Consider the following 20,386-nt stretch of genomic DNA (forward strand, 5'->3'; position numbering starts at 1 on the left):
TATTTTACATCCTGTGGGAGGAATTTTTATGATGTCTACTTTGATTCATTAAGGTCACATCAGTGACATATAATTATTTTTATAACATTGTTTAGTTATAATACAACCAAAATATATATACCATCACTTAAATAGTGTGCATGTGTGTGTGTATTATGACAACTGATGATGTAAGAGATCTACCTTTGTTTTTTAATCTTACTTTCAGAGTTGATACAAATTTGAAAATGCACAAAAACCAGCCCATGAAATGACACTTCAAACCATTCATCCTTAATGTGATGTTCTGTGTGTGTGTGTGTGTATGTGCGCGCACACACACACAGGTGCACACATTTTATTCTGATATCCTTTTGTTGCCCTCTCTGGGGTCCCAATCTCCTCCCACAGTCACTACTTCTATCCCTCCTAGTGCTTGGTCCTTGTGTTTTACTTGGTAGTTTCTTATGAAAGTTATCAATATAATGATAGGTTATGCAGGCCTATTTTCTATTTTGTTCAGTGTGTTGGCTATGCAGAGTCTATTTCAAGGCACATCAAGCTTGCTGCAGTCCCTTGTCACTGGTAAGAACTTGGAAGGTTAATATGGAGAAACATATTGCATCCTTAGAAATATTTCAAGCTGAACAGAAATGACAAGGACATTTTTAAGATTTCTTGTTTGAAAGAAGTAAATACTCATGATGTGGAACCTTTACAGTATTTCATTGTCAGTTTCATTTGTCAAGCCATGAAATGTAATTTATTTGTCTCTTCCGTAGGAACAAAATCATTTAGACAAAAACTTCTTTCACATTAACAATCAGGAGTATCTCTCTGAATGCTAGTCCCAAGGATAGCAATACTGAATATGTATTGGTACACTGAAAAGAGGATGTGATAATTGATTCTTTCAGTGTTCCCTTTGAAAGTCACATTTAGAACATGGCATTCAAGCTTTTATTACTATTACTGATGACTATTGTAATTGTCCAGCACATAAGTTAAAATTTGTGGAAATGTATGTGCATATTGCAACTGTTCCTTAGTTGCTGCCTACAGTGAGTGCTAAGTGTTTCCAGCTGCATTCACATTTCTAAAATGGGTATAATCCCCTTATTGTGTCCTATGTGCTTTAACGAAAATCTCTGAAGTAAAGGTGTCAGGATACATCAGGCAGACTGAAACTCATTGATAAAAGGTCAGAACTTTGATCCACATGTGTTATATGATAAATATACATTTAAAAAAAATAATGCTTCCAAAAATTATTTTCTTTCATGATGAAAAGTTTGTGCTGATCAGACTTAGTGAACTATTCCAAATATAGACTTTAGAAATACTGGTAGAGTAAGGAACTGAAGGTGCCAAAAGATTAAGGATTAATTTACTTATTATTCACTGAAATGAATCAGGTAAAACTACACAGTAAAAATGACAACAACAAATGTAACTTTGTTACAAATCTTTTTGCATTTTATTATATTTTCATGATTTAAAAAAAAATTTTAAATTCAAATATATTTTGATCATATTATCCACCTCTCCCTAATCCCTCTACATCCTCTCCTTCATTCTTTCCATTTAACTTTATTTTTTAAAGAAATGAATAGATAAATGCCTAGCCAGACAAACTAGAGGGTACAGAGACAGTATCCTAATTAACAAGATCAGAAATGAAAAGGGAGACATAGCAACAGAAAGTAAGGAAATCAAAAAAAAGTCATGAGATCCTACTATAAAAGCCTATATTCAACAAAACTGGAATACTCAATGTAATCCCTATCAAAATTTGAACTCAATTCTACACAGACTTGGAAAGAGTAATTTGCAAATTCATCTGGAATAACATAAATAGCAAAGGATAGCAAAAACTATTCTCAACAATAAAAGAACCTTTGGTGGAATCACCATTCCTGACCTTAAGCTTTACTACAGAGTAATTGTGATAAAACCTGCATGGTATTGGTACAGTGACAGGCAGGTGGATCAATGGAATAGAATTTAAGACCCAGAAATGAACTCACACACCTTGGTCACATGATCTTTGATAAAGGAGCTAAAATCATCCACTGGAAAAAAGACAGCATTTTCAACAGATGGTGCTGGCTCAGCTGACCGTTAGTATGTAGAAGAATGCAAATTGATCCATTCCTATCTTCTTGAACAAAGCTCATGTCCAAGTGGATCAAGGACTTCCACATAAAACCAAATACACTGAAACTATTAGAAAAGAAAGTGGGGAAGAACCTCAAGAACATGGGCACAGGGGAAATTTTCCTGAACAAAACACCAATAGCTTAAGATCAAGAATTGACAAATGGAACCTCACAAAATTACAAAGCTTCTGTAAGGAAAATGACATTGTCAGTAGGACAAAATGGCAACCAACAGATTGGGAAAAAGTCTTTACCAATCCTATATCCAATAGAGGGCTAATATCCAATATATACACAGAACTCAAGATGTTAGACTCCAGAGAATCATATAACACTATTAAAAAATGGAGTACAGAGCTAAACAAAAAAATCTCAAGTGAGGAATACTGAATGGCTGAGAAGCACTTAAAAAAATGTTTAACATCCTTAGTCATCAGAGAAATGCAAATCAAAACAACCCTGAAATTCCACCTCATACCACTCAGAATGACTAAGATCAAAAACTCATGTGACAGCAGATGCTGGTGAGGTTGTGGAGAAAGTGCAACACTCCTTCATTGCTGGTGGGATTGCAAACTGGTACAACCACTCTAGAAACCTATTTGGTGGTTCCTCAGGAAATTGGACATAGTACTACCAGAGGACCCAGATACACCACTTCTGGGCCTATACCCAGAAGATTTTCCAACATGTAATAAGAACACATGCTCCACTATGTTCATAGCAGTCTTATTTATAATAGCCAGATCCTGGAAACAACACAGATGTCCCTCAACAGAGGAATGGATACAGAAAATATGGTACATCTACACAATGGAGTACTATTACTACTCACTACTCAGTTATTACAAATAATGCATTTATGAAATTCTTACAGAATTGGATGGATTTGGAGAATATCATTTTGAGTGAGGTAACCCAATCTCTCTCTCTCTCTCTCTCTCTCTCTCTCTCTCTCTCTCTCTCTCTCTCTCATACACACACACACACACACACACACACAAAATAAACATGGTATGTACTCTCTGTTAAGTGGATATTAGCTCAGATGCTCAGAATACCCAAAATACAATCCACAAACCACAAGAAACTAAAAAAGAAGGAATACCAAAGTGTGAATACTTTGTTCCTTCTTAGAAGGTAAAACCAAATACCCATAGAAGAAATGGCAGAGACTGAAGGAAGGAAAATCCAGAGACTGCTCCACCTGGGAATCCTTCCCATATTGTATCATCAAACCCAGACACTATCGTGGATGCCAGCAAGTGCTGGTGGACAGGAGCCTGATATAGCTGTCTCTGGAGAGGTTCTACCAATGCCCAACTAATACAGAAATAGAGGCTCACAGCCATCCATTGGACTGAGCACAGGGCCCCCAATGAAGGAGCTAGAAAAAGGATCCAAGGATCTGAACAATTTGCAGCCCCTTAGGATGAACAACAATATGAACTAACTAGTACCCTCAGAGCTCCCAAGGACTAAATCACCACCCAAAGTGTATACATAGTGGGACTCATGACTCCAGCAGAATATGTATAGCAGAAGTTGGCCTAGTCGGTCATCAATGGAAGGGGAGGCCCTTGATCTGGTAAAGGTTCTATGCCCCAGTATAGGGGAGTGCCAGGGCCAGGAAGCAGGAGAAGGTGGGTTGGTGAGGAGGGGAAGGGGGTAAAGAACAGGGTTTTTTGTTTGTTTGTTTGTTCATTTGTTTTTATTTTTTCTCTTTTTTTGGAGGGGAAACTGGGAAAGGAGATATCATATGACATGTAAATAAAGAAAATATGTGATAAAAAAAGAAAATATCTAATTAAAATAAGAAGAGGTAAAACATAGAATGTCTAAGGGGATGTAAAATATTCCTTCTTGCAGGAAAGCTCATTAAACTCAGAAATTAAACAACTCAAAATAACTTCAGAAAGTCCCTGAAACTGAGCAGATTCACTCATGCCCAAGTGTATGTAAATAGTAAGAGGATCAGCAATAGAAGAGGCTTCAGTCCAATTGAGCCACCTAGAAAAGATGCTCTCCAACCCATTGAGTTAGCTGCAGGTTGTGCAGTATGTTCCAGATTTCCAGTTTTTGTCAGCTGTCTCCAATGCTGATGTTGCAGCTTTGGTGATGCAGCTGTTTTTATTTCTGCTCCTATATGTAAACTCTCACCCATCTCCCTGCAAGTAACCCCAATAAAGCTCATTGATTCATCAATTAGAAAAAAAGAAAAAAAAAGGAAAGAAATAACAACAGCAAAAATCTAAAACTCAATACAGCAATAAAAATACCCCAAACCAAAATCAAGCAACAAAATACAACTCGTTCTAAGAAGAAATGAAAAAAATAAAAACAAAACAAAATGTCATCAAATTGTAAACAAATTAAAACAAAACAAGTGTGAAATCTAATCATATGTTTGTTAACTACCCCTGAACATGAGATGAGCCCTGGCCTGTGATGGTTGATATTACAAGTTCACCGTTTTACCTGAGTGGCTACATTTTCATTCACTCATTCATTGTTTTTTAGAAAATATGATAATAAAATATAATAAATAAATACAATATATTAAGATTTAAATTATTACATCTAACTTAGTTAAGACAAACCAAAAGAAGAAAAACGATCAAAGAGAATGCATAAAAATGAGAGACCCATTCTTTTTCACTCTCAGCATTCACATACAAATACTACACTGGAAGACATAATACATGTGCAGAGAACAGAGTTGACTGACCTGTGTAAGCTCTTTGAATCCTACAGTAGTCTCTGTGTGTTCATATGAGATTTGGTCATATTGACTTAGAAGATCTTATTGTTTTCTTGGTGGTCTCTATCTCCACTAGTTCTCATGTACTTTCTGCTTTCTCTTCTGTGAGGTTTCCTGAGCTCTACGGGGAGGAATTTGATGAAGAGATTATATTTCAAGCTTAGTGTTCAAAGATCTCTCACTTGCTGCATAATGTCTCACTGTGAGTTTCTATATTTTTCCCATCTGTTACAGAAGGAGGAAGCTTCTGCATTTCAATGTATTCTATTATTTTTTCAGAACACTTATTATAAGATATTTAAAAAAAAAATAATAAAAGAAGCCGGGTGGTGTTGGCACACGCCTTTAATCCCAGCACTTGGAAGGCAGAGGCAGGTACATTTCTGAGATTGAGGCCAGCCTGGTCTACAGAGTGAGTTCCAGGACAGCCAGGGCTATACTGAGAAACCTTGTCTTGAAAAAAACAAAATTAATTTGAAAAAAGATATTTCAAATTATTTATATATATGAGAGGAGTAAGGGGAATTGTTAAATTGTCATATGTTTACTTAGATATAGAATGGAAGTATGATTTTTTTTCTTCTTCTTTTTGTTTTTTGTTTTTTGGTTTTTTGAGAGAGCTTCTCATTGTAGCTCTGGTTGTCCTAGAACTCACTCTGTAGACCAAGTTGTCCTCAAACTCAGATGATTTTTATTCTATTAAAGTTTGTGAAAAGATACTGTGTGAATTTGGTTTTGTCCTGCAATGCCTTGGTTTCTCCATCTATGATAATTGAGAGTTTTGTTGGGTATAGTAGCCTGGACTGGTATTTGTGCTCCCTTAGTGTCTGTATGAAACCAGCCCAGGATCTTCTAGTATTCATAGTCTCTGGTGAGAAGTCTGGTTTAATCATGATAAGTCTGCATTTTTATGTTTCTTGACCTTTTCTCCTTACTGCTTTTAATATTCTTTCTTTATTTGGTGATTTGATGATTATGTGACAGGATGAATTTCTTTTCTGGTCCAATGTATTTGGAGTTCTGTAGGTTTCCTGTATATTCATGGGTATTTCTTTCTTTAGGTTAGGGAAGTTTTCTTCTATGATATTGTTGAAGATATTTACTGGCCTTTTAAGTTGGGAATCTTCGCTCTTTTCTATACATATTATCCTTAGGTTTGGTCTTCTCATTGTGTCCTGGATTTCCTGGATATTTTTAAATTATGAGCTTTTTGCATTTTGTGTTACCTTTGACTGTAGTGTCAATGTTTTCTATGGTATCTTCTGCTTCTGAGATTCTCTCTTCTATCTTTTTTATTCTGTTTTGTGATGTTTGCATCTATAACTCCTAACCTCTTTCTTAGGTTTTCTTTCTCCAGAGTTGTCTCACTTTGTGATTTCTTTCTGGTTTCTACTTCCATGTTTAGATCCTGAATGGGTTTGTTCAATTCCTTCACCTGTTTGACTGTATTCCCCTGTAATTCTTTAGGGAATTTTTGTTTTTCCTCTTTGAGGTCTTCTACCTGTTTTCATGTGTTCTACTTTATTTCTTTAAGGGAGTTATTTATGTCCTGCTTAAAGTCCTCTATCAGCATCATGAGAATTGGTTTTAAATCCAATTCTTGATTTTCCTATGTGTTGGGCTATCCAGGACTTGCTGTTGTGGGAGAACTGGGTTCTGATGAGGCCATGTAGGCTTGTTTTCTGTTGGTAAAGTTCTTGTGCTTGCCTTTTGACATCTGGTTTTCTCTGGTGTTAGTTGGTCTTGCTGTCTCTGGTGTGAGCTTGTTCCTCCTGCTGGCTGTAAACCTGTGTCAGCACTCCTGGAAGACCAATTCTCTCCTGGCAGGAACCATGCATATAGGTTCTGTGGAGGCAGGAAGGACCCTGTCCCAGGTGCTCTGCCACTTCCGCAGCCTCTCTATTGAAGTTTAAAACTTGACATAGAAACTAGTGATTGAACATATGCAAGAGTACAAATAGAATGTCTGGTTCACATCTTACATATTATTATATAAAACAAAGAACCACAAAAGTAGAGGTTTGGCTTTCCATGATTAAGATTCTGTAAAAAGCTCTTGTGAAAATTAGAGACTTTATAATGTGAAGCTTAAATGGAAGAACCTAGGACACTGGGTTATATGTACTTGAAAAGTACATGAGCATCTTCCTCTGTTTACTCTGTTGACATTATGAACTGAGCCAGCTTCTCCACCACAAGCTTTCTATGATGATGTGCCATTCAGTACAGGCCCAGAGAATGGTTCCAAGTAATAATGGACTTAAAAACTCCCAAATTTGAAACAAAACACTTTTGTTTTACTTATTGATTGTTTTATTGCTTATCTTGCTTTTTAAAAATTATAAAATAATTTCCTACCTCTAACCTGTAAGTAGTCAATATACCCTCCCTTAGAATGGATTACTTATACCACTTTGATAGAGAGAGAGAAAGATGGCTAATAGATATAAAAGTTTTTATATAAAATATAAAATATTTGTCAAACTAGACTTAAATTTGCAAGAGTTATTTCTTGGCAGGATATTTCTTCTTACGCTAACTCTCTGATACTGCTGAAATGTTTTGTAATTTAATGAACTTTATAAATAAATACATTACGATTCAGAAAATTAACCTGACCAGTGAAAACAATTCATCAATCCTTCATAGCATGCTATATTAGGACTAACTAGAGCCAAAGACACTCTTTTTATTGAGTGTCCCTTTACAGTTGATTCCCAATAAAAAGTTGTTTTGGATTTCCTCAGTTGCTACTTTTTGCCTCTCTTCTGGCTTGTCATTTCATTGTTTCTATGTTATATATTATCTATATCTTATACTAACAGTGAAATAACTGTCATCTTTTGCTAGTAGCTAAGGTAGCTCTTATTTCCTGTTAAACCCTACATGCAGTGCTATATTTAAATTTGTAAATATTTCCTCTAAGGTGCAACCAAGAAAAGAGGTGCACTTTCTATCACTAAGTAAGAGAAAAAATGTTTCTCTCTACAGAGTTCCACTGGGAAAACTAACCACTCTTAAGGGTAGGTCCCATGCCCAGTAGTATATGGCCAATACTAAAGATCCCACGTTTACCTATTCTTAAAGGTTCTTTGTCTCACAAACAATGTTAAGTTAGGGCATTGTTTCACTATCTTACATGTCCTTTCTATTTGTGTGTGTGTGTGTGTGTGTGTGTGTGTGTGTGCGTGTGTGTGAGTGAGTGTATTATGTCTTCCACTTTTGTATTTTATTATGCCCCAGTGTGTATGTAAATATGTGTGTCTCTAGGTCTATATACTTCGTATATATGCTTTTCATTTGATATTTTCTTGTTTGCTTGTTTTGTCGTGTTCCTATTTGTTTCAGTTTTATTTAAAGCATTTTATTTTATTTCTTAGATACCTACTTGTTTTCTAGTGAGAGACAAAAATAGTGTGGATCTGGAAGGGAGGGTATATGTTGAAGAACTGGGAGGAATAAAAGGATGGTTATAATAAACAACATATTGTATGAAAAAACTATTTTTTGAATACATTAAGGAAAATGTTATTGCATTTTTTAGTTTACATTTTACTACCAAAACTTCTAAACTTTCAATTTATCTTTGAAGATTATTTGTTTATTAGATATTTTCTTTATTTACATCTCATACAATAATGCCTTTCCCAGTTTCCCCACTAAAAAAAGAAAAAAATTAAAATAAAAACAAAAACAAACCACTGTTTCCTCCCCCTTCCCCCTGCTCACAACTCCACCCTCTCTTGCTTACTGATCCTGGCATTCCCCTACACTGGGGCAAAGAACTTTCCCATGGCCAAGGGCCTCTCCTCCCATTGATGACTGACTTGGCCATCCTCTGCTCTACATATGCTGCTGGAGCCATTAGTCCCACCATGTGTACTCTTTGGCTGGTGGTTTAGTTCCTGGGAGCTCTGAGGGTACTAGTTAGTTCATATTGTTGTTCATCCTAAGGGGCTGCAAACCCTTCAGTTCCTTGGTTCCTTTCTCTAGCTCCTTCATTATCATCCTGAGTGAGGCCCCCCAATCACAAAAGAACACACATGGTATGCACTCTCTTATAAGTGAATACTAGACCAGAAGATTGGAATACACAAAGTACAATCCACAAACCACAAGAATCTCAAGAAGAAAGAAGACCCAAATCTGGATACTTCATTCCTTCTAAATAGGGGGAACAAAATACCCATGAAAGGAGTTGCAGAGACTAACTATAAAGCAGACTGAAGGAAGGATAATCCAGAGACTGTTGCACCTGAGAATCCTTCCCATATTCAATCATCAAATCCAGACACTATTGTGGATGCTAGCAAGTGCTGGCTGACAGAAGAATGATATAGCTGTCACCTGAGAGACTCTGACAGTACCCGACTAATACAGCCAGCCATTTGACTAAGTACAAAGTCCCCAATGAAGGAGCTAGAAAAAAATCTATTTTTGATAAAAAAAAAAATAATGCAGTCTAATGCGAATTTCGAACGTCAACTTATCTTCTTTTTTATTGGTAGAAATTAAGAAATATATTTAAAAGGTCATGCAATATGAAAGGCATATTACGTTCCATGTCCCTTCAAATTTCACTCAATTTGTTTTTTAAGGGATGCAGAATTACAACTATGTTTGCATGGATAAAGTTGTAGGGTATAAATAGGAAACTTTTCTCTTTCAATAAGTTCTTAATTATTATGTACTTATGTCTTACATAGGTTTATGAATTCCTTATCATTTCTATAAATAAAAACAAAATAAGATTCTACCATGATGTACCATAAACCAGGAAATTTCTATAACTAGCAACTTTTTCTGGCACCTTGGGTCTTGAGATCTTCTGCATGCATGCTTTTAGAAAATGCCATGGCAAGCTGTATACTTTCCAAGAGTCTGGTTGTACCAAATATGTGTCTTACATTTGTTCCATGTCTCAAATTCTATCTCTGATCACCATTATGGTTCTGGAAACATACCTAGGAATGGTCTCTTCCTCAACAGCAGGGTTCTTAGCATTCTCTGTCCTCATTATTTTTATTGCTTGACAGTTTCCTGTATTTGTGCAATAAATTTTAGTTGTTTTCATCCAACATTCTGTTTTATAGCCCTCTTCCTTCAAAATCCTTCTTCCAAATAGCTCCCTCCTATTTTCATGCCTCTTTTCAGTTTGACCCACTAAGCTTCCTGCCAGAGCTTGGGTAGAAAGTTATTTACTGGGGCATAGCGAACCCATCAGTGGCTTTGCTGTCACACTCTTGTTTTAATCTGTTAGTTTCTGAGGTTTGAATACCATCTCATACCTATCTGTCATTTGTATATCACTGAAACTCTGCCTGTTTCCCCATGGCATTTAGGTCAATTTTGCTGAATAATTGATTTTTTTTGTAAGTATTAATTATGTGCTACATACTCGTTATAGATTTGGGTCTTTTTAATTATTGCAGGAAGCCAGTCTTTCTAATTAGATTTGTATACTCTAGTGTTCTGTAAGCTCCTGAGGTCAACCTCTATCAGAAATATTATAAAGTATATGAAAAATATTTGATGGTTAATTGTAATCACTGGGAAAAGTGTCAAATTACACTTTTACTAAGGAGGATTTTCACCTGAATGAATTTAGATCCAACTTGACCAAGAATAAAAATTGATTTGATTTTTGTGCCAATAATTATCACTTGCAGGAAGCGGGAGTGTGTGGGTTGGTGAGCGGGGGAGAGAAGAGGAGGATAGAGGGTTTTCAGAGGGGAAACCAGGAAAGGTGATAATGTTTGAAATGTAAATGAAAATATCTAATAAAAAAAATAAGAATTTACCTGTAGGAGAAATAGTTTTCCCTAGGGAAGAGCACACCAATTGGTTATCCAATACCAAATGGTCAGCTGTTCAAACATACATAAAAGTTACAATATAGCAAGATAATAGTGGCACATACCTTCAATTCCAGCACTTGGAAGGCAGAGGCAGGCAGATTTCTGAGTTCTAAGCCAGCCTGATCTACAGAGTGAGTTCCAGGAAAGCCAGAGCTATACAGAGAAACCCTGTCTTGGAAAACAAAAAACAAAAAAAAACAAACAAACAAAAAAGAGGCCATGAAAGAAGCAATGAGTGTTATATAGAAGATTTTTGAGAGGGAAGGAGAAAAGAATAAGTATGTTGTGGGAATATTTAAAAAATGAATCTACCTCACAAACTCTTCGATACCAGCACTAGAATGTGTTCCTCCATGAAAGGAAGTTTGCGGGATGGATTCATTTTTTAATAATTCCTACAACAGTATGTAATTATAATATAACCTCAAAAAATAACAAATAAATAAATTAAAGTTTTTAAAAAATAATTATCACTTGATAAGTTTTTTTCTGAGAGTTTTTTAAAGCTGTGATGGTTTTAAATGAATAATAATATGATTAATTAGTAGTGCTTTCTTTAAGCCAAGCAGTGTGGTAGAATAAGGATAAAAAAAAAAAAAAATGTGCATCTAATTAGTATAAGTTCTCTGTTTCTAAATTTATCAGATATTTAGTGCTGCTTTTTTTTAGATATTTTCTTTATTTACATGTAAATTCTCCTTTCTCAGTTTCCCCTCCAAAAAACAAACAAACAAACAAAAACAACAAGAACAAACCCCTGTTGCCTCCCCCCTCCCCATGCCTGCCACCCAACCCTCCTCACTTCTTGACCCTGGCATTCCCCTACACTGAGGGACAGAACCTTCACAGGGCTGAGGTCCCCCCTCCCCATGCCTGCCATCCCACCCTCTCCCACTTATTGGCCCTGGCATTCCCCTACACTGGGGCACAGAACCTTCACAGGGCCGAGGACCTTCCTCATATTGATGATCAAATTTGCAATCCTCTACTATACACATGCTGCAAGAACAATCAGACCCACCATGTGCAGTCCTTGTTTGGTGGTTGAGACCCTGGGAGCTCTGAGGGTGCTAGTTAGTACATATTGTTGTTCATCCTAAGGGGCTGCAAACCCCTCAACTCCTTTCTCTAACTCCTTCATTGGGGACCAAGTACTCAGTTCAATGGATGGCTGTGAGCTTCTACATCTGTATTAGTCAGGTACTGTCAGAGCCTCTCAGGAGATAGCTATATTAGGCTGGCTTGTCCTTCCTTCAGTCTCTGCTTCATAGTTAATCTCTGCAATCTCTGATTGGCTAGAATAAGAGACTCAGGGGACAGCAGATGCTGGAGAGGTTGTGGAGAAAGAGGAACATTACTTCATTGCTGGTGGGATTGCAAACTGGTACAACCACTCTGGAAATCAGTTTGGCGGTTCCTCCGGAAATTGGACATAGTTCTACCGGAGGACCCAGATATAGCACTCCTGGGCATATACCCAAAAGATGCTCCAACATGTAATAAGGACACATGCTCCACCATGTTTATAGCAGCCTTATTTATAATAGTGCTGCTTTTTATATGGGAAAGTCAAATTATAAATTAGGTAAATGAAAAATAAAATATAAGATCACACTGTGTCGCTTGTTTACACTGTGCTTCTTTATGCTATTCCACCATCCTGTGCCCCTGAGGAGAATCTGATACTTCTGACTGAAGCCTCCCAAACTCCAAAGCAAACCAAGAGAAGATGATGCAGATATTGTTTGAAACTTTCAATACCCCAAACATGTAAGTGTCCATTCAGGGGTGCTGTCCTTGTATGCATCTGGGTGCACCACTGTTATTGTCATGGACTCTTGACAGGGTCACAGACACAGTGGTCATCAACGAGGGCTATGCCCTTCCCCATGCTGTCTTGCATCTGTACCTGGCAGGATGGGACCTGACAGACTACCCCATGAAGATCCTGACTAAACTGGGCCACTGCTTTACCACCACTGCTGAGAGCGAAATTGTTCATGACATAAAGGAGAAGCTGTGCTGTGTTGCCCTGGAATTTGAGCAAAAAATGGCTACTGATGCATCATCTTCCTCCTTGGAGAAGTGTTATGAGATTCCTGATGAGCAAGTGATCACCATCAGTAATGAGCCATTCAGGTGTCCAGAGACACTCTTCCCGCCTTCCTTTCTAGGCATGGCCTCCTGTGGCATCCATGAGACCACTTTCAGCTCCATTATGGAGTGTGATGTGAACATCTGCAAAGACCTGTATTTGTGCCCCTGTGTAGTAACATGCAACCTGGTGGTACCATCATGTATCCAGACATTGCTGACAGGATACAGAAAGAGATTACAGTCTTAGCACCCAACACAATAAAGATGAAGATCATTGCTCTCCATGAGAACAAGTACTCTCTCTGGATTGTCAGCTCCATCCTCTCCTCACTGTCCACCTTCCAACATATGTGGATTAGCATGCAGGAGTAGGACTAGCCGGGCCTCTCCATTGTCCACCACAAATGCTTCAAGATGGACTGAGCAGGTGCCAGGCATCTGCTGCATGATCTAATTCTGAATTATCAATTTACCATCGCAAATGGAAACACCTCATGAAACTGGAATAAGCCTTTGGAAAGAAATTTCTCCTTGAAGCTTATATCTGATATCAGTACTGGATCATAGAACTTGTTGATTTTTGACCTCGTATTCAAGTTAACTGTGCCCTTCGTATATGTTTAGTAACCTGTGCATATCTCGATTTAGTTCTTAATTCATGTGACTCAGTCACTTGGTGGCTAGGGAGAGCACGCTGTGGAAGAGAAATCCCCAGGCTAATGGATCTCTTTGAGTACCACGTAGTGATCCGTGCAGGATATTAACAAGCAGCCAACTTCCAGGATTTCTGGAGGCTGACAACAGTTTCTGAACCAGTTACTTCTTACTTCTTGTTCTCACAGCATGGGAAATTCTAAGCCTTAGAACTCAGTTTCTGTTCTGTTTTTTTTTTTTTTTTCCCTCCTGACCACCACGGATTGTTACTTGCCTTGAGTTGAGAACATTTGCATCAACATCTGTAAATGTATTCATCCTCTTAATTTATGTAAGATATTTTTGTACTCAAATTTTTAAAGAAATGACAAGTTTTGGTTTTCTACTGTTCAGTGAAAACATTAGGCCCCAGCAACACGTCATTGTGTAAAGAAAAAGAAAAGTGCTGCAGTAACTGAAAACAAAAAGAATGAAAAAGAAAATAAGAAAATATAACAAATTACTTACCAGCATATCTTTATTAGTTTAGTTAGCATGCTTAATATTTTGGATGTTTTTCAGCTACTGGGGTTGAACAGAAGACATCAAGTGCACCAGATTAAAACTTAACCACTGAGCAGTTACCCCAGCTCAATGAGAAACTACTTTTAAAGTCATATGTCTTTTAAACTCAGAAATAAATGCTATTAGAATATTAATCTGTATATGACAGATTCAAATGTTGTTTATTTCTCTCTATTAGAAAGAATAGTAAGTTGTTGACTTCTCAATATAATAGAAAAAGAATGAACATAAGTTTATAGTCATGATCTCTTTTTTCTTCTCAAGTTAATATTTTATGTGTCATTTCGTACTTTTATGTATTAAAAAAAACCCTAATCATTCATTCACAGTAGCTCATAACAAACTTCATTGCCTCATGAGTCAGAAATACACATACTCTTCTCATAGTCTTTCACAACTGATATGCTTTCTTTAGGAATACTTGATTTTATCAATATGGCATAGCACATACCAAGGTGTTACCTTCCCTCTTCACTTCAGTCATTGGAATTCTGGCAGCCTCTGCTTTGGGGCTAACACCTGGGAGCTAAGACAGATGCTCTCTGTTGACTGTTTGTTTCTCTTTGAAGAATCTGCCTGAGCAAGCCCACTGCCTGAGTATGCCAGCCAGCCACCTGAAGACCTTCTGAGCCTAGGGACTTTGGCACCTGAACTTTCTTTGTAGTGTAATCTAGAGACTGGTTTTCAGTTTCCCCTGTGACTATAAAAACCCTGATTTATTCTCAGTAAAGTGGAGCCTTGATTGGGACTCAACTTGGCTTCATGTTTTCTCTTTGTATTTCAAACCCTTTATTTCAGGTCCTTTATTCTCTCCTGGCTGAGAAGAACCTAGTGTGTGAAACTGTGAGCAGTTTCAGATGGCGCCTGAATGTGGACTCAGGTATGGAGGATTTATAAAGGACATACTGTCAAAAAAGCAGAGCTCTGCCTAAAAATTCAGAAGGTAAGAATGAAAGATTATACACCATTCTGCATGGTAGGTAATTTTGATGCTAGCACTAGTCTTATTTTTATATTAGCATTGCAGTGTAAGAAGGGTATGGGCCTAGGTTGGATTGGCGCTGACCCTGTGTTTTAATTCACCTAGGGGGTATGACAGTAAGTATGGGTTTGAATGAGTCAAAAGCAGCGATACAGAGTATAAATAAGTTGCTTCAGGCAAGAGGAATGAGGGTGGAAAAAATGCATTGAAAGATCTCTCAGATGAGATAGAATCTTGTTGCCCGTGGATTCATGAAGTAAGTAATTTAAATAAAAGAACATTGGAAAAAATTGGAAAAGCTCTGAGGAAAAATCAGGCAGAAAAATTCACTCTCCACCTTTGGGCACTTGTGAAGGAGATTATAGAGAAGAGAGATAGAGTGTCAGAAAGTGAATTGAGCTCACAAGAATCAGAGAGCACAGATACGGAAAGAGAAGAGAGTCAAAATACTTCTATAGAAAGCAGAACTTCCAAGTCTTGTGGAGAGGAGTTGCTTTCATCTGTTAATTCTAGGTCCATTATGATGGGAAAGAAGGAACAGAGAGATTTACAATTAAGTAAATTGGAGTTTGAAATCAACTTGCAGAAAAATGGTTGCTGCATTGCAGGGAACTATGGTTCAAGAGATGTTGATGCAAAGACAGGAGAATACAGGATGTTTTAAATGTGGTAGTATGGATCAATTTAAATATGATTGCCCTAAGAAATTAGGAGTCACAAACATGCAGCAGTCAGGTGTTGCCCCGAGAATCTGTCCTCATTATAGGAAAGGGAAGCATTGGGCCAGAGACTGTAGATTTAAAAGAGGTTTTCAAGACAATAACTTGTTGGGAAACGAGTGGAGGGGGCAGCCTCAGGCCCCCCTTTTAAAACAACAGGCAGCATATGGGGCCATGAGGCTGCCACCCAGCCAAGGAAATTCATCTTTGAACTTTTCAGGGCAACCCAGGAAGTGCAGGATTGGACCTTTGTTCCACCTGCCACACAGTATTAACACCAGAAATGGGAGTTCAAATTCTGCCTACTGGAGTCTTTGGGCCCTTGCCTACAGAGACTTGGGAGTTGCTTATTAGGAGAAGTAGCTCAATTGTGAAAGGATTGTAGATTTATCCAGGTGTTATTGATGGTGATTATCAGGGGGAGATTAAGATTATGGCTTCTTCACCTCATGGCATTATTACAGTACCTGCTAATCAGAGAATTGCTCAGCTTATTTTAATTCCTCTGTATCCAATGCCTTCTAATTTTGTTAAAAAAGAGAGAGGAAAGAGTTGTTTTGGTTCTTCTAATGTATACTGGGTACAATCTATCACTAGCAAAAGACCTGCCTGTGCCCCATGCAGATAAAATTCAATGGATTAATAATATTCCAGTTTGGGTTGATCAGTGGCCTTTATCTCAAGAAAAGATAGAAGCTGCTTCTTTGCTAGTGCAGGAGCAATTGGAAGCAGGACATCTGAGGGAATCCAATTCCCCATGGAATAAGCCAATATTTATCATTAAGAAAAAATCAGGTAAATGGAGATTGTTACAAGATCTAAGAAAGGTAAATGTAACAATGGTTGTTATGGGAGCATTGCAAACTGGTCTTCCATCTCCAGTGGCAATTCCAAAAGTATATTATAAAATAGCTATGTGTTGGGCTCTATTTAGTCCTGGTTTGGGCCTTGAGGACAAACCTGAGCCTGGCTCAAGTTTTATAAACTGTCTCAGTCATTTCCGTACTGGAGTGACTCAGCACAACCTGCTTAAGTCTGCCTTTGCCTAGCCCCTGCTGATGTAGAGTAGCTTTGTTGGCTCCCTCAGTCACCCCATACTCTTCGTCAACTTTCTCCTCCCCCTAGGTTATCTCACCTCAGCAGAAAACTCTGCCTCTTCTCTCAGCCCTTTATAAAGAAAGGATTGATACATAAAAATGAGTTCCTGCTTTGACAGACTCCCGGCTCAGGGTGGTTATTTTCTGGAGGCAGGAGATCTGAGCTGTGACACTCACCACCCAGCTCAGCCCTGAGAGGCTCTGTTGGACCAGGTTCTCTCCCTCTCAACTGGTTCTGTCGGCAGTGAGCCTGCCAGGCAGTTATGGATTTAAAAGACTGTTTCTTTACAATTCCTTTGCATCCTGAGGATTGTGAGAGATTTGCTTTTAGTGTTCCATCTATTAATTTCAAAGAACCTATGAAAAGATATCAATAGAGAGTCCTTCCTCAGGGAATGGCTAATAGTCCTATGTTATGTCAAAAATTTCTGGTACAAGTCATTGATCTTATAAGAAAAAAATGGCCAATGATATATATTGCCCACTACACAGATGATGTCCTCTTAGCAGGAAAAAATCCCCAGGATGTTCTTTTATGTTATAGAGACTTACAAGTTGCCTTAGCTAAAAAGGGATTGCAGATAGCTCCAGAAAAGGTGCAAACTTACGATCCATATAGTTATTGAGGATTTAAACTCATGAATCAATCCATTATTCATCAAAAGATAGTTATTTGTAGAGACAGATTAAAAACTTTAAATGATTTTCAAAAATTATTAGGGTATATTAATTGGCTTTGTCCCTATTTAAAGCTTACTATGGGAGAATTGAAACCTTTATTTGAGATTCTAAGAGGTAATTCTGATCCAAATTCTCCCAGATTTTTAACTAGAGAAGGAATGTCAGCTTTATAGCAGGTAGAAAGAGCTATGGAAAATCAATTTGTTACTTATATAGATTATTCTTTACCTTTGCACTTGTTAATTTTCAATACAGCTTAGGTTCCTACAGCATTGTTATGACAAAAAGCACCTTTCATGTGGATACACATTCAAGGATGTCTCCTACATGTAATATCTTGCCATATTATGAAGCAGTAGCTCATATGATAATGCTTGGTAGAAAGCAAGCACTGACTTATTTTTGCAAGTAGTCAGATGTTATCAATCAGCCTTTTACTTTAGAGCAAGATTCCTGGTTACAGATTGGTTGCTTGCTCAGATAGGACTTCATAGAATTATAGATAATCATTATCCTCAGGATAAATTGATAAAATTCTTAAATGTGCATGAAGTAATATTTCCTAACATGACTTCTTCACAGCCTTTGATGGTTCCTCTAAAGGACGAGCTGTATATCTTATGAATAATCAACAGGTAGTCATAAAGACTCCTGGTCTCTCAGCTCAGTTAGCTGAATTAACAGCAGTATTAAATGTGTTTCAGGTTGCGACTGATGCTTTCAAACTTTTCACTGATAGCCTATACATGGCAAAGTCAGTTCCTTTGTTAGAAACGTTTGGTACATTTAATTTTAATACTACAGCAGGATTCTTATTTTCACAATTGCAAAATGTTATTCTTGCATGGAAAAATCAGTTTTACATTAGTCATATATGAGCTCATTTTGGTCTTCCTGGACCATTGGCTGCAGGTAATAATTGTATTGACAGAGCCCTTGTAGGATAAGTCTTAGTTTCATATCCTGTTGCACTAGCTAAATGGGATCATAATAAATTCCATCTTTCTAGCCATACTTTAAGACTCAAACATAAAATTTCCAAAGAACAAGCAAGAATGATTGTAAAACAATGCCCTACTTATGTAATTTTATCTCCAGTTTGACATTTAGGGGTAAATCCAAGAGACCTTATGCCCAATCATATTTGGCAGATGGATATAACTCATTATGCAGAATTCGGAAAGCTTAAACATATATATGTTTGTATTGATACTTGTTCAGGATTCATATTTGCTTCCCTGCATACAGGAGAGGCCTCTAGAAATGTAATTGATCATTGTTTACAAGCCTTTAATGTTATGGGCTTACCTAAAGTCATTAAGATGGACAATGGGCCAGCATACTCTGGCAAAAATTGTGTGTCATTTTGTGAAAATTTTGACATTAAACATAAAACTGGAATTCCCTATAACCCAATGGGACAAGGAATTATTGAATGTGCACACTGCACTCTTAAAAATTGGCTTTTGAAAAATTAAAGGAGTGAATTTGTATCCTCCTAGATCTCCAAAGGCACACCATGCTTTTGTGTTATTTGTCTTGAACTTTTTATAGACTGACATCAAAGGTCAGTCTGCTGCGGACCAACATTGACATCCTAATACTTCAAGTTTGTATGCTATGGTGAGGTGGAGAGATCCACTCACTAATACTTGGCATGGTCCAGATCCTGTTTTGGTTTGGGGCAGAGGATCTGTGTCTATTTTTTCTCAGAAAAAGAATGAAGCTTGTTGGCTTCCTGAAAGATTAATACTCAGATCCACAGCCTTCTTAATAAATGTCTTTAAATGTACTGCTGAAAGTTCTTTTTTCTTTTTCTTTTGTTTTTGAGCTGACAGCTTTTTCTGTTACTCTGGAAATGCCCACTTGATCCAGAAAAATTTGCTTTCTCCTGAAGCTAAATAAACAACTCAAATTCACTTGCTCATGCCCAGAGCAAAAGCAAAGTCATTCCTACAGCATTTAGGTGTTTCAGGCTGGTGAAATTGTGAAGTACTAGCCTGAATTTACTACTTTGCGTTTGAATTGAGGCTTATTCTCAGCAAAGCTTCCCAGAATTGGAGCTGATATTTTGCAGCTCAATCATGTGCCTACACTTATCTCCAGTACAGTGGCTTGCAGCTTTACGATAGCTTCAGAGAAGGTGGTTTTCAAAAAAACTGTGGCAGTTTGTGGGCTTTGCAGGCAATAAAGGCATGCCTTGGTATTGGGTGCACAGAAGAAGGTGCATTTTGAAAACCTGTGTTCTTTGAGCTAGGTCACTGGCAAAGAAATCAACCTAAGACAGAGGCACATGCTGAGTGGCTTTGATTTGAAAAAACATGAGATAAGCCCGGTTTGTAGTACAAATTAGATGTATGTGTTCTCAGAGATGGGTCAGATATTTTGCCAGTGGGTATTGTACTGCAGATGATATTCACCCAGGCACCATGAAAATTCCCTGTGCAAAATTGTGATGTTTGATTATGTGTTTGTTCTGCAATGTTTTAAAATAAAAAGGGAGGAATTGTTACCTTCCCTCTTCACTTCAGTCATTGGACTTCTGGCAGCCTCTGCTTGGAGGCCAACACCTGGGAACTAAGACACATGCTCTCTGTTGACTCTGTTTGTCTTTGAAAAAGCCACCTGAGCACTCTCACCTCCTGAGTACACCAACCAGCTGCCTGAAGGTCTTCTGAACCTGGGGACTTTGGCACCTGAACTTTCTTTGTAGTGTAATCTAGAGACTTGTTTTCGTTTCTGCCTGTGACTATAAAAACCCTGGTTTAGAGACTTGAAGTTCTTGTCAAACAGATCCTTTACTTGCTTAGTTAGGGTTACACCGAGGTATTTTAT

The 20,386-nt window shown here is 37.6% G+C and overlaps 1 pseudogene; it reads left to right on the top strand.

Annotated features, from left to right (window-relative positions):
• The first annotated feature begins 11,129 nt into the window (after positions 1 to 11,129).
• LOC116080416 lies at positions 11,130 to 13,226 on the top strand (annotated as a pseudogene).
• Positions 13,227 to 20,386: the final 7,160 nt, after the last annotated feature.

The sequence above is a fragment of the Mastomys coucha genome, unplaced genomic scaffold (genome assembly GCF_008632895.1).
Source record: "Mastomys coucha isolate ucsf_1 unplaced genomic scaffold, UCSF_Mcou_1 pScaffold6, whole genome shotgun sequence".
Classification (NCBI taxonomy): Eukaryota; Metazoa; Chordata; class Mammalia; order Rodentia; family Muridae; genus Mastomys; species Mastomys coucha.